This window comes from Benincasa hispida, chromosome 12 (genome assembly GCF_009727055.1).
Source record: "Benincasa hispida cultivar B227 chromosome 12, ASM972705v1, whole genome shotgun sequence".
In the NCBI taxonomy this organism is placed as follows: domain Eukaryota; kingdom Viridiplantae; phylum Streptophyta; class Magnoliopsida; order Cucurbitales; family Cucurbitaceae; genus Benincasa; species Benincasa hispida.
The window spans coordinates 1,321,867-1,337,054 of NC_052360.1; positions in this window are offsets into that span (position 1 = coordinate 1,321,867).

Genomic DNA, 15,188 nt, shown 5'->3' on the forward strand with positions numbered 1-15,188 from the left:
CGCCACGTTGAAGTGGACCATCATGTTGAGAACATGTTCTCGAATAGATGCCTCTTCTTGCATATGAGTATCGAAGCTGTGTTTAAGAGCGTCATGCCTGAGCTGTGCAGAAGGCTGTCCGAACATTCCCCTCAGGAACTCCATGATCTCACGAGTTGTGAGCATGGGCTCATGCTTCTTTGCCAAGACTTCATTAAGATTTACCAAGATATATGCTCGGGCCTTATCATTTGCCTGTGTCCAATGCTTGTATGCTTCCCAAACATTTCGAGGAGCATTGGGAGCTGAAATGCGAGGACAATCCTCCATCAGGACAAAACAAAGACCATCGATGATCAGTATTGTGTTGATTGTATTTTTTCAGCTAGTGTAATTTTCTCCCGTTAATTTATCCGCGACAAGTAAACTTAAAGTAACGGTAGCTATGTTAAATAATTTGTTGAAAAAGAAAAAACTATTTACATTTAGTCCACTTACATTAAATCACTTAGGCCAACCAGTTATATTTTTAGCAAAATAATATAGTGTACCCTAAGCTACATCTATTTTGCAATGATGTTTCAGTGAGGCAGGACACAAGTCACCGTAGGGTGATCAAGTGCCCCTTCACTGAAATGAGACATTCTCAACCATTAGACAGAAACAACTCCTTGTCAATGTAACTAACTGTTGGGAATGGTGTTCTAAATCTTCTTGTAATCTTGTAGTTTATAAACATTGTATAAACGTATTATTGTTAGTACAATAAGTGTTATTTTATAAGCATATACTCAATCTAATAAACTAAGATCCAAGGTTATTTCTTGTAATTTAAACAAGCATGTAGAGACATACAAGTGGATCTTATTTAAATAATAACCTAAAGGGTCTGTAGTAGATGGATAAGGCTGGGTACCTTATCTTGGTGACACTATAGATACGACCCCCTTTGTAGGTATTACAAGTATTGTAAAGTGCTATAAATGATTTGATCCTGATCATTCATGTGGAGACATGCGAGCATAAGTATCTTATGTAGTTAATAATAGAGACTTACATTTCACTAGGATGACAATTGGTGACATGACTTAAATCCTGAGTGAGTTGTGAACTCCTGCTCATGAAGGTGGTCTTTTGATTTGTATGAATGAGAGTGGCCAGATTGCCAACTCAGCAAGCCTACCATTGTGGGGATTCGCCTAATTGGGGAGCTCGAAACACAACTACACAAGACGGAATTCTCTCCTTCCCCGATGCAGGGGCAGGTAAATAAATTGGTCCCTTAAGGGTTGATTCTAGGTCTTAAACATAGTGGCCACACCCTCTCTTGGATCGAGAGGGACCTGGTCATAGTGGGACTATGACTTATTGTTCATTAGAGAAATTAGTGGTACTTAAGGAGTTAGATGTAACTATAGGGGTAAAGCGGTATTTTGGCCTAACTATACTTACAAGCAATTTATGAAGGGTCATCACACTGTTGATTGATTATATCCAATGGACACAAAAATATATCTGTAGTGCGAAGAGTGCAGCTATCGGTCTTTAGTGGAGTGTCCGCCAGTTAACAGATGATGAATAATGTGATTAAAGAGTTTAATTACTTATTCATGTACCGTTGGAGCTTCAAGCTACAGGTCCATGAGGTCCCTTTAGTAGCTTAAAAGAATTTAGTTGAGAATCAGTTTTTGGATTAATTTGAATTGTTCAAATTAATAGAGGGATTTAATTATATATGATATAATTAAATATTTCAATTATATGTGATATAATTGTCATAATGTATTTGATACATTATAGCTTAGTGGGAGGAAATAAATATTTGAATGAGATTCAAATATATTTTTTATGAATTGGATTCATAGTTATTAAATTTAATATAAGTATGATTTATATTAAATGTCATATAATAGAGAAAAGAAACTATAGTTTATATTTTATGTGATACAATATTGAAACTATAGGTTATATGTTATATTTGATATAACATATAATTTAAATATAAATATAATATGATAAATTAGTAGTCATATTTATTTATATTATATTATTATTTGAATAATAAGGAAGGGAGTCAACTCCCTTCCCCATCTTTTCTCTGTACCCACTTTAGTGGAGGTGGTTATCTTTTATGAAAAGAGGAATAAAAGAAATATAGTTTTTTCTTCTTCATCTACTTTTTGAACGTTGTTGTTGAACGATTAAGAAAAAGTTTTATAGAAGAGTTTTGTGTCTTTGTCTTGTGCGAAGAAAGTTCTCAATCTTCTTCCTCCTGCACATAAAACTTTCCCTCTAAACCAAAATAGTCAGAGCCCCCACTCCTAAGTTCTCACCCTGAGAACACCAAGATAATGCAATGGTAGTGTCCGGGTTTTAGTTTGAGATCTATCTTGAAGAAGGTTTTAAGTCATTCGTGACTGTTTGAGGGAAATGCGAAGAAAGGTTCTTCAAAGGTTAGGTTTCTTGAAACATATTTTCGTGTAAAAGCATGTTATAATTTAATTTTAAATGCATACCTATTTGTATGTTTATTGTAAACTTTGTATTCGATAATTAATGGAATTTGGTCAATCCGCTTCCACTAAAGGTTCCGCTCATACAAGTTCCTTCACTAATAGTCACCATTGTTCGGTCCAGAATTTGTTAACATCTTTAACAATTCTGTGTAAGTGTAACCCCTTATTTTAGGTTCTAGAGTTCCGCCCCAGTGAGCCAACCGTAGGGAAAATCGATTGGGACATGAAACTAAAGCAACCTTATCCATTTCTGGAGTTTGAATAAAGCGTCATGTAATACTACCATCCTTTAGTGGGACACCCACGATGCCACGAGGCGATGCATGAAACTTTATTTAACCTAATGAGAGAGACCGAGGGATGTGCCGTTACACGTCTCGCTCCCACCTACTATAAACATTCTCTCTATTCCACTTGTTATTGACCTATCCAAATGCCACCCGTAGGGGGACACCATGGTGCCTCGAGATCGAGTATAGATCTCACGGTGTGAATTTACAGGAAGAAACGTGTAGAGGATAAAATAAATTATCATATACCCTATTTTTCTCCCACTTATTGTTTTACCTAGGGTTAATTAACTTAGGAAAAATTCGGCTACTGATTTTATCTAAGTGTTTGTTTAATTTGCTAAAAAACAACACTTGTCTTTGATGATTAAACAGTTTTGATTGAAGTCTCATTAAACTCTTTAATAGACTTTGATCAAACTTACATGCATGTAACAAAGCTATCTAATTCACCTTTCCAGGTAGGTTCCCAGGTAGGGGTGCGGTGTTTCCATCAACTTAAGTACCCCAGCCTAGCCAGAACCCGCCTTAGACAAAAGGTCCTTTATAGATACATTTGTTACATATTTAATCTTTTATTAAGAATCAATTTAATCCTATTAAACCGACTAAAAGGTTAAACTAAGATTTCTAATCTCATTAGAAATGTGATCTTAGGTCTATCTCAATCATATTTTAAAACAATTTTAAAAATGATTATAGTCTAAGGTTTGCATGCAACTTTTAATTATTGATTTAATTTTAATTTCATTTAGTTATAATGATTATAAATAAATAAAACAATTAAAACATCCGTGGCATGCTTAACATACTTCAGTTAATCATAACATTTATAAATTACCTAAGATAATGTCATGCTTCATGAAATCTCCATTCATTACTAATATATATTACAATTATATAACTAGGTAATGAATCATACTATAACATACTTTCTATACATTCATTCAACCATATATTATAACAATTAATGATGCGTGGATATGCTATAGTGCATGCATACATATACTATGACATTTATAATATATGATGCATGAGCATGTTAAATAATTAAAATCATGCATATTCATATATATTATAACACTTTTAATATAAAATGATGCATGAATATAAATGCATAGCCTATGGTGTGTTTTAAAACTATATGACATACAATATGACATATAAGATAAAACATACATCATATGTATATTTAATACAAATTGTTAATGATGATGCATGAATATAAATGCATAGCCTATAGTGGGTTTTAAAACTATATGACATACAATATGACATATAAGATAAAACATACATCATATGTATATTTAATACAAATAGTTAATGGACCGGGATAGTGAAGGAATTCTAAATAAAAAGGATCTTTGAGCGGAAGCGGATCATTCTAAACTCCATTGTGAAAGAACTCATACATTTACAACCACACCAAACAGATTATGCACCTAAGTTAAATTACAACATGCTTCAAAATTAAATACAAAAGGATGTAGAAAATAATACTTTTGAAGAACGTTTCTTCAAGTGTCTCCCTCGATCAAACTCGAACGCAACGATCAACTCGAACTCGATCTCCCTCGAACACCAGCAACGAGTATCAACTCGATCCTCAAACAACCAGACACAACTACAAGGTTACCTTGGTATTCTCAGTGTAAGAATCCAAGAGTGGTGGGCTCTGGCTTATTTTGGAATGAAGGAAGGACTGGAGGGAAGAAGGAAACAATCGAGTAAAGGACGATACAATCGAATAAACGATGATACAATCGTGTAGAAGATGAAGGTCTATCATATAGACTCGATGCTCGATCGTTTAGTGAAGAGTACTATCGTATAGTAAACTCGATCCTATCGTGTAGTCACTCGATAGTCAACTACTGAGATGTTTCGTAGAAAATTTTGAAAACCCACTTTTTCATATTTATTCCACTTTTCCATAATAACTTTATAACCACACACTAACGTTGGTTATTGAGAAAAAGAAATTTTAATTATCATATAATTAATAAATTATAAATAAATACAATAACTAACTTATCATATTATATCTATAATCTATAGTTTTAATATTGCATCATATACAATAACAAAAACCATAATTCTTTTTCTCTTTTTAAAGCATTTGATATAAATCATATTTATATTAATTCCTCCAATCAAATAATAATGTATCAAACATATCATATCAATTATATCATATATAATTTAATTAATTTAATTATACTATATACAATCAAATTCCCTCTTGTTAATTTGAACATTTCAAACTAACCCCAAAAACTGATTCTCAACTTGAATCCATTGAGCTACCAAGGAGACCTTACGGACCTGTAGCTTGAAGCTCCAACGGTACGCGAATAATTGACTAAATACTTTAATTGCATTATCTACCATCTGTTTGTTGGGTTTTATGTCCTAAAACTCGTGGTTTGTAAACATTAGAACTTATTCTGAGAATTCGATAAAGTTGTTGTTGAATATATTGTTTTTTAGAAATCCAATAAATCTATGTCCCTTGACTATTATATGAGAACTTGAACCTTATGCAGAGACATACAAGTGGACCAGGTTCGGGTAAATGGTCAAATGATCTATAGTATATGAATAAGGTTGGGTACCTTATTCTGGTAACACTATTGGAGGCCTACTCTGTAGTTGTTACAAAGTGTTGTACTGTGCTACATACGAAGTGATCCTAATTCGTGCATGTTAAGACCTGAGAAGTGGGGGTGTCCTGTGCAAATGAGTTTTGTGCAAGATCGGACCATAAAACTTGTCACTATTATTTTATAACGCTGTTTACTATTTAAGACTGACTATTTCGAAGCGATGACCTAGGTAACTTAACCTTAATCTTGAGCTAACCATGAACTCCTGTTTGTTCGGGATTATCCTTTGATCTGCAAACGGTAAGAGTAGACCAATTGCCTCTGCTCAATAAGCTTACCATTTTGGGGATAAGACCGATGAATAGTTGGGAACATAGGGTGCAAGAGAGAATTCACACCTACCCAATTAGGGTTAGTAGAGAGGTTGTTCCCTTCAACTGCTGATTCTGTGTCTTGAACAAGAGGCCTGAAAGGGATTCGATTTGTTGATTGGATCACAAATCAATTGTTCATTAAGGGATCAATGGAACTTAAGGAACAAGAGATAATTTTGGGGAAAAAACAGAGATTCGACCTAGCCGTTATTACGAGCAACCTATGAAGGGTTAACTTACTAATCATGGTTATATCAAGTGGACATAATATATCTACAACGAGAGGAGTTCAGCTATGGGCTTTAGTGGAATCACCCATTAATTAACAAATGGAGGTTAGATCGTCTAATGAGTTTAGCCGATTAATCTCGGATCGTTGGAGCCCATGATCTGTAGGTCCGCGAGGTCCCCCTTCTAGCTGGTAAATGAGTAAGCTTTATGGTAGCTTGAGAAATTAATTTGAAACGTTCAAATTAAACGGAATAAGTGAATAAATATTTAAATATGATTTAAATATATGAAGATGATTTTCCCCTGTAGTTACATCTAACTCCTTAAGTACCACTGATTCCTCTAATGAACAATAGATCATAGTCCTACTATGACTAAGCCCCTCTCGAGCAAAGAGAAGGTGTGGCGCTCCCTGGAATTAGCCCTTAAGGGAGAAATTTATCTACTTACCCCTGTATCGGGGAAGAAGTGAATTCCATCTTGTGTAGCTGAGTTCCCAGCTCCTCATCAGACGAATCCCCAAAATGGTAGGCTTGTTGAGTTGGCGATCTGGCCACTTTCACCCATGCAAATCAAAGGACCGCCCTCATAGGCAGGATTTCACAACTCACTCAGGATTAAGGTCATGTTACCTATGGTCATCTTAGTGAAATGAAAGTCTCAATTATGAACGGCGTTATATAACGAGATTAAACATTTCGTGGTCCAGTCTTATACAAACTCCTTTGTATAGAATATCTACGCTCGCATGTCTAATACACAAATGATCAGGATCATATCATTTGTAGCACTTTACAACATTTGTAATACCTACAAACCGGGCCATACTTGTAGTGTCACCAGGACAAAGTATCCCTCCTTATCCATACACTATAGACCATTTAGGTTATCACTTAAAATACGATCCACTTGTATGTCTCCACATACATCTTTAAGTTACAACGATAACCATGAATCTTAGTTTATTGGTTTGTGGTTAATGCAACTAAAAAATCAAAATTTTCATAGACTAAAGTGAATAAAATATCATATATTATAAATCACAAAATGTTTGTTAAAAAATGTCCCAGTTTTCCGCACTTGTAGCAAGTACGTACTTGAGTTGGGTTCGGGCACCTTCCTCAATGGTATTTATTACAAACTAAACACCTGGGTCTTTGGTTTGCACTCGCTACAAATTCCTTCAATTGACTCACTCCTCCAAAGCCTGGTCCAGTTTTCGTGGTTCCCTTCCGCTTAAACAAACATTTATTTTCAACTCCAGGAGTAAAACTTTTTACTTCCCTCTTTATTCCCTTTATTTACCAACAGACTTCCCTCAAATCCTGGTTCTTCCGTTGTCAAACTTTTTTCTACCCACATGACCGCTTCCACCAATCTTGAAAACTCTACCCATGCAGCACTTGCTGTCATGGGGGTCCCGATTTCTTTTTTCAATCCAACTTTAAACCTTTCGCAACGTTCTCTTTCATCTCAATAATACCTAAAGCATACCTTGAAAGTTTAGTATATTTACCTCATATTCTACTACAGTCATATTTCCCTATATGAGCTGTAGGAATTCATCTCGTTCCGTATCACGATACGACCGAGGACAAAAGTTTTCGTAGAAGGTTTCCCGAAATTCTTCCCAACTGGGTTTCCCTTTTTCTCTTCTCTTATTTATCAGTACCTTCCACCACTCCTCCACCCATTTCTGTAATAGGAAGGTTCAAAGGCTGACCTTCGTATCTTCAAGGCATCTCATCACGTTAAAACATTTCTCTAATTGGATTATCCACGTTTCTGCATTTGCAGGGTTCGTTGTTCCTTCAAACACTGTGGCACCCAATGACCTTAAACGCTCTATCCTATATTTCTTTTCGGGATCGAACTGTAGAGTTTCCAGACTTTCTTGTAGCCTGCGAGCAAATCTATTAATTTGTTCCTCATCTCTAGTTCTCGCCTGAGGATGACTTGATATGCCTTCACTCCTTTCCCCTAACTTACTATGGTCAAGCTAGATGCGACGTTTCCCACTTCTCAATATTTTTGTCTACAATCAACCACATACATGTTAAGTATATATTCTAGCTACACAATTTCTTATTTATTAATAGTAGAGGTTATATACATACTAAGTATATTTACACCATGTACTATTTACATTTTCCTTTACTTATTTAGTTCAGTTACTAATCCCAAAGGGTTAAGTTTTCAAATTTTGCGCCTCGCGTAAGTCTTTCATCCTTCCATGGATAGTCTTCCTTAACATGCTCAAGTTGCTGGCAGAAAAGACAGAATTTGTGGATTTCTTCAACACCAAACCCAAATGAAGATCTTCCATCAAATTCTATTATTATCCTCCGGGGTACTTCTGTCTTGACGTTTCGTAGTGTTTTTGACATCTGAGACAAACTTCCCGATATGTTGATCTTTATCTCTCTATCATAAGTCAACTCTAGCAGGTACCTCTGGTTCCCGCTGTCTACCGGTGCGATTTGTTGTAACTGGTGTAGCGCTGACCCCATCGTCTAATGCATCACGCCCATCGTTTAAAGCGTCCGCTTATCGTGTAGCACCATCGTGTAGCACTTGCGTCTATCATCTAGCGCTCGCGCCTAACACATCATCTAGTGCCCATTCCTATCGTTTAGCACTATCTAGTGCTCCGAGAAGCTACGCGATCATTCGTGCATATGCTCCAACGCACAGCGCCCACGATTGCATGCATTCTTGTTTGCGTCTGTTCCATCCCTCAATGGTCTTCCTTGTTGCTTTCTCACGCAACTTCTTGCCATCCCCATGCATGCGTCCCTACCTTACAAGCTTAACGCATGGTTGTCCTTGGCTTTAACACCTAAACCCTCATAACCTCTACAAACTTGGCCAACTACATCAAGCGTACAACATACCCCATGTCCACCTAGCCATCTCTCATGTGTCCCTCATGGCTTTGGTTAGTCTCAATGGTTGGCCACATACTCCAACATTCAATCAAATATTTATTACTTACCACTTTACTTAACCCAAGCTTCAAGTTCAGTATTTCTACTTTTAAATACTTGAGACATTCTCCTCTTCTTTAATTTCCTTATAAGTTACTTAACTACTCAAGCTTTAACTCAAGTTACATAGACTAAGTTCGGGGTTTCACATAAAGAACTTTGATTAATGTTCATTAAGTACTTTAATAAACATTAATCAATAATTGTATGCTTGTAGCAAATCTATCTAATTCACCTTTCCAGGTCAGTTCCAAGGTAGGGGTGTTCCGTTTCCGTCAAATTAAATACCCCGACAGATCTAGCCTTAGACAAAAGGTCCCTTATAGATACATTTGCTACAAATTTAATCTTTTAATTAAAACCAATTTAATTCTATTGAACTGATTAAAAAATTAAACTTATTTCTAATTTCATTAGAAATTTGATCTTAGGTCTATGTGTATCGTGTTTTAAAACTATTTTAAAAAATGATTTTAACTTAAGGTTTGCATATATTTCTAAATTATTGAGTTTAATTCTAATTTCATTTAATTATAATTTTTATAAAAGAAATGAAATAAATTAAAATCAATTATTGAATGTTAAAGTATATTTAGATAAATTATAACAATTATAAAATAACCTAAAATAGTGACATGCTTCATGCAATTCCATTTCATTATTTAACATATATAACACTTATATACTAAAGTAATAAAATAAAGAATAACATTCATCCATCCATACATTCAACTATATATTATTAACATTTATAATATAAATGATACATGACTATCTTATTAACGCACACAAACATATATTATAACATGTATATTATATGATGCATAAGCATGCTATAAAATTAAATCATGCAACTATATATTATAACATTTATAATATAAATGAAGCATGAATAATGCATAACCTATGATGAGATTTTACTATATGGCTTACATTATGACATATAAATATATAAAATAAATCATACATCATATACATAATTTAAAACAATTATTGGACCGGGATTAGACTCCTAAACAATTAATTAAAATAAAATAACATTTATATTAATTTAATTAATTAAAAAAGCAACTAAGTATTACAGAATAATAGCCAGCCGGTTCAAAACAAGCGAATCGAATCTTGAATCGCACGAATCGGACTGCTCAGCACCCAAATCTGCCACAAACCACTCGAACCAAACGAATTGGATACGAACCAACCGAACCACACGCGAACCAGTTCATTCTTTCTATTTCGAAGTGTTGTAACGTTCTGACCTAATGTTGCAATGCTATGGAAAGAACATTTCGTTCCACCCTTCGCAACGTTGCAATGCTAGGGCACAATGTTGCAACGCTACTGTACAGTACAGTTACAAATTCTTTCAAATTTCCTCTGATTTTGACCTCGCTTTCTCCAAAAACCCAACAGAAAACTCACGAACCACTCAAGACTAAAAAAACTATAGATTCTATCGCAATTAATTCCCAAAAACACAGGGCTCTAACTGTTAAGGTAGATGCCTTGAATCTCGTAGGGTTCTGTATTTTGTAAACACGTGTATGAACAAACATTTGTGATGTAATAATATGAGATATTTTTTTCACTATTGTCTATAAAATATGAGATATTTTAGTTGCATTATCCACAAACCAATAAACTAATATCCCTGATTATCTTTGTAACTTAAACATGTATGTGGAGACATACAAGTGGATCATGCCTTAAGTGATAACCTAAATGGTCTGTAGTATATGGATAAAGGGAAATCTTATCCTGGTGACACTACGGATACGACTCGCATTGTAGATGTTACAAGTGTTGTAAAGTGCTACAGATAGTTTGACCCTGATCATTCATATGGAGACATGCAAGCAGGGATATCCTATACAAAGGAGTTTATATAAGATCGGACCACGAAATGTATAGTCTCGTTATAAAACACCATTCATGACAAAGACTTTCATTTCACTAGGATGACCATGACTTTAATCCTGAGTCAGTTGGGAACACTTGCTTATGAGAGTGGTCCATTGATTTATAGGATTCTATCAACAGCAACGGAAGCACAAGGATCATCTAAGCACTCAAATTCACTAATTTTGGCACAATATAAAGCATGCATTTGCAGAAAAAAATGGGTTTCAAGACATATCTCTTGTAGAACTTCTTCAAAGCTCCTTCTCCAGCTGCTATCTTCTCCATATCTTGTTGCATACCACCCCAAGATCTTCCCCACTATTCTCTTGGTGCTCTAGATTGAGTTGTGGGACTCAAAACAAGCTTGAATCACGAGATGAAGAAGAAAAGCTTACTGCAGCAACCTTGTTGAAGAACCCTTCTTCAAACCGAATTTTCTCGAAAATTCTCTATGGATTGCATGCCCCATTTTTACTCCAGTCTCTTCATTATATTACAGATCAACATGCAAAGAGAAGAGTTGCATGAGTTGCAGCTCATGCTTGGAGAAGACAAGATAAAGATATTGCCATTTGAGTGAGCTACTTAGGTGATGAATAATGGAAATTTTTTTTTTCCATTTTGTGTGTTTTCGGTTTTCTTTTTCCTTTTTCAATTTTATTTAAAAATCAAAATTTGATTTTGTAAAATCTATTTTGATTTTAAAAAATGAAAAAATTAATTAATTTCATAAATTAATTATTAAATAAAACTGAATTAATTTAATATCAATATTAAATTAATTTTAACACATATCCATCTTTATATATTTAAATCATATTTAAATATATAAATTCTACTATTTCGTTTAATTCTAAAATTAAACATATAATTTCTCATATAATTACTAATTCCCTTAATTCTAATTGGAACGTTTCAAATTAACCTATCACGTTATTCTAGAATTAATCCATTACGAGCTAGTAGGGGGACCTCGCGGACCTACAGATCATGGGTTCCAACGATCCAAGATTAACTGGCTAAACTCATTAGACAAAATTAATCCCCATTCGTTAACTAATGGGTCACTCCACTAAAGCCCATAGTTATACTCCCCTCATTGTAGATATATTATGTCCACATGATTTAACCATAATCAGCAAGTCGACCCTTCACAGGTTGATCGTAATAACGGCTGGGTCAAATATCTGTTTTACCTCCAAGATTACGTCTTATTCCTCAAGTCCCTACTGATCCTCTGATGAACAACTGGTTTATGATCCAATCACTAAACCAAACTCTCTCAGTCTAGTGAGAGGGTGGGGCTTCTTATTCAAGACCTGGATTCAGTACTTGAGAGAACAACCTTTCTCCTATCCCTAAATCGGGTAGGTGTGAACTCCATCTTGCACCCTATGTCCCCAACTATCTATCCGATCTTACCCTAGAAATGGGAGTTTTATTGAGCCGGCGTTGTTGAGCCAACCCTCAACTATGCAAATCTAAGGGCAATCTCGAATAAACAGAAGTTCATAGTTAGCTTAGGATTAAGATCGAGTTACCTAGGTCATCTAGGTAGTAAACAGCGTTATAAAGTAAGAGTGACTTATTTCTCGGTCCTGATCTTATGCAAACTCATTGCATAGGACGCCCCCACTCCTCATGTCATAACATGTACGATTTAGGATCACGTCGTATGTAGCACTTTACAACTCTTCGTAACAACTACAGAGTAGACCGCATCTAATGGTGTTACCAGAATAAGGTACCCAACCTCATTCATGTACCATAGATCATTTTGACTATTTACTCGAACCCGATCTACTCTTATGTCTCCACATAAAGTTCAAGTACTCATACAATAGTCATGCATCTTAGTTTATTGGATTTAGACTTTCATACAATTTATGAAATTAATAACAAGTTTATTGATTATAGAAAATTTTTATCATTTTATAAACTACGAGTTTTTAGGATATAAACCCAACAATATTGCATGGGTGCGAGTGGCCAGATCGCCGACTCAAACCTACCACTTTTGGGATTTGTCTGATTGGGGAGCTGAGAACTCAGCCACACACGACGGAATTCACTCATTCCCCAAAGCAGGGGTAAGTAGATCGATTGCTCTCTTAAAGGCTCATTCTAGGGCCTTAACAATGTGGCATCAACCCTTCTCGTGGCCCAAGAAGTATTCACTCATAGTAGAACTATGATGAATTGTTTACTAGAGGATTCAATGGTACTTAAGGAGTTAGATATAACTACAAGGGAAAAACGGTAAATTGGCCCAGCTGTACTTACGATGATTTGTGAAGGGTCATTGTACTGTAGATTGGTTATATCCAATGGACACAAAATATATCTATAGTGCGAAGAGTGCAGTTGTCGGTCTTTAGTGAAATGTCCGACAGTTAACGGATGGTGGATATCATGATTAAAGAGTTAGTTAGATATTCACGTACTGTTGGAGTTTTAAGTTATAGGTTCATAAGGTCCCCTTGGTAGCTCAATGGATTAAAGTTGAGAATTAGTTTTTGGGTTAGTTTGAAATGTTCAAATTAACAAGAGTGAATTTAATTGTATATGATATATTTAAATTGATTCAGTTATATGTGATATAATTGATTTGACATATTAGATACATTAATTGGAGTAATTAATATAAATATGATTTATATTAAATAAAGGAGAAAAGAACTATGGTTTATATATTACATATGATGTGATATTAAAACTATAGGTTATAAGTATAATATGATAAATTAGTTATTATATTTATTTATAACAAAAATAATTGTATGATAATTGTTGGTTGGTTATTATCTCAATTAACCAATTACAAGTGAGAAGTTTCTTTTAGTTTTAATAACTGAAGAATAAAAATGAAAAGGGTATTCATTTTTCATCGTCAAAAGAAAATTGATCGAGAGAAAAGAAAAGTTATATGATAGCCCTTTGAGAGAGTGAATGACGAGCGAGTTTACTAGATGATTGCCTCTCATTTACTAGACGATCGATGAGTACCCTGTCATACGATAGACATTCTAATTCTCCCACTTACTCGATCGTTGAACTCGATCGTATACTTCATCTTTCCCTCTACCAAATCCACACAGAACCCACACCTCCTGAATTCTCAAATTGAGAATTCCAAGTCAACCGAGTGGTAGTGTCTAGTGGTACTGTTCAAGGGTCAAGAATCGAGACTTACTCGATTGGGATCGAGGAACAGATAGTTCATGGAATTGCACTGGTTGTTCGTTGCATTCATGCTTGTGAGAGAGTCTACTGGGACGCGTGAATGGTGTAGATCGAAAGACTACATGAAGAAGAGTTCTTCAAAGATATGTCACTTGATTCTAGTTGTTTTTAAGAAGAATGCTTGCTGTAATTTACTCGATGATGCATAACTGTTCTTGCATGTTTGTAAATGCTTTATTCTTTCACAATGGGTTTTGGAACAATCTTGCTTCCTCTCAATGGTTCTCTTGAATAAGAGTTCCTTCAATTGGTATCAAGATCCAATCCTATAAACATAAAAAAAAAATGCAAACATTCATTATCATTCATCATAAGAAAACATACAAAATACGACCCACCAATAGATCTATAAAATAAATTTTGGAACAATGAAAATTTGGGACCAAAACCACGCTCTGATAACAATTGAATGAACTATGAAGTTCCACAACGGAAGCGGAGATCATCTCAGTTTTCAATTTTCACAGAATACAAAAATTACAGAACAAAATATGCATCATCATAGAAAATACCAACATAAAAAAAGAGAAAGAAAAGAGAATAGGGTTAAGAAAATAGGAAACTTACCCTTGAAGAATCGTTCTTCACGAATTTCCTCCTCTTTGATCACAATCCAAAATGGCCACCACCATAAGTGAGACCTCTGTTTTCTCTTGGGATGAGAATTTCTCATGAATGTATGAGCTCTGAGATTTTGGAAGAGGGACAAAGTTTGAGAGAGAGAGAAATTTTTTCAGGAATGAACAGAACTATGTACCCACTCCTCCTCTGTGAAGAAGATTATGATAAAAAAAAAATTCTGCATGAAAACCTGTCCATCAACACGTCTATCAAATGTAAGAGGGGAGGGAGTTATAACTCCCCCAAAATTAAATTAAAATTTAAAAATTAATTTTTAACAAATATAATAATAATAATATATATTTATTGTTGGGTTGTTGTCCTAAAACTCGTAGTTTTGTAAACATTAAACATATATTAAGTTTATTCAGATAAGTGTTGTTGATTGTTTAATAACTCTAAATCCAATAAACTACAAACCCTTGACTATTGTCATGAA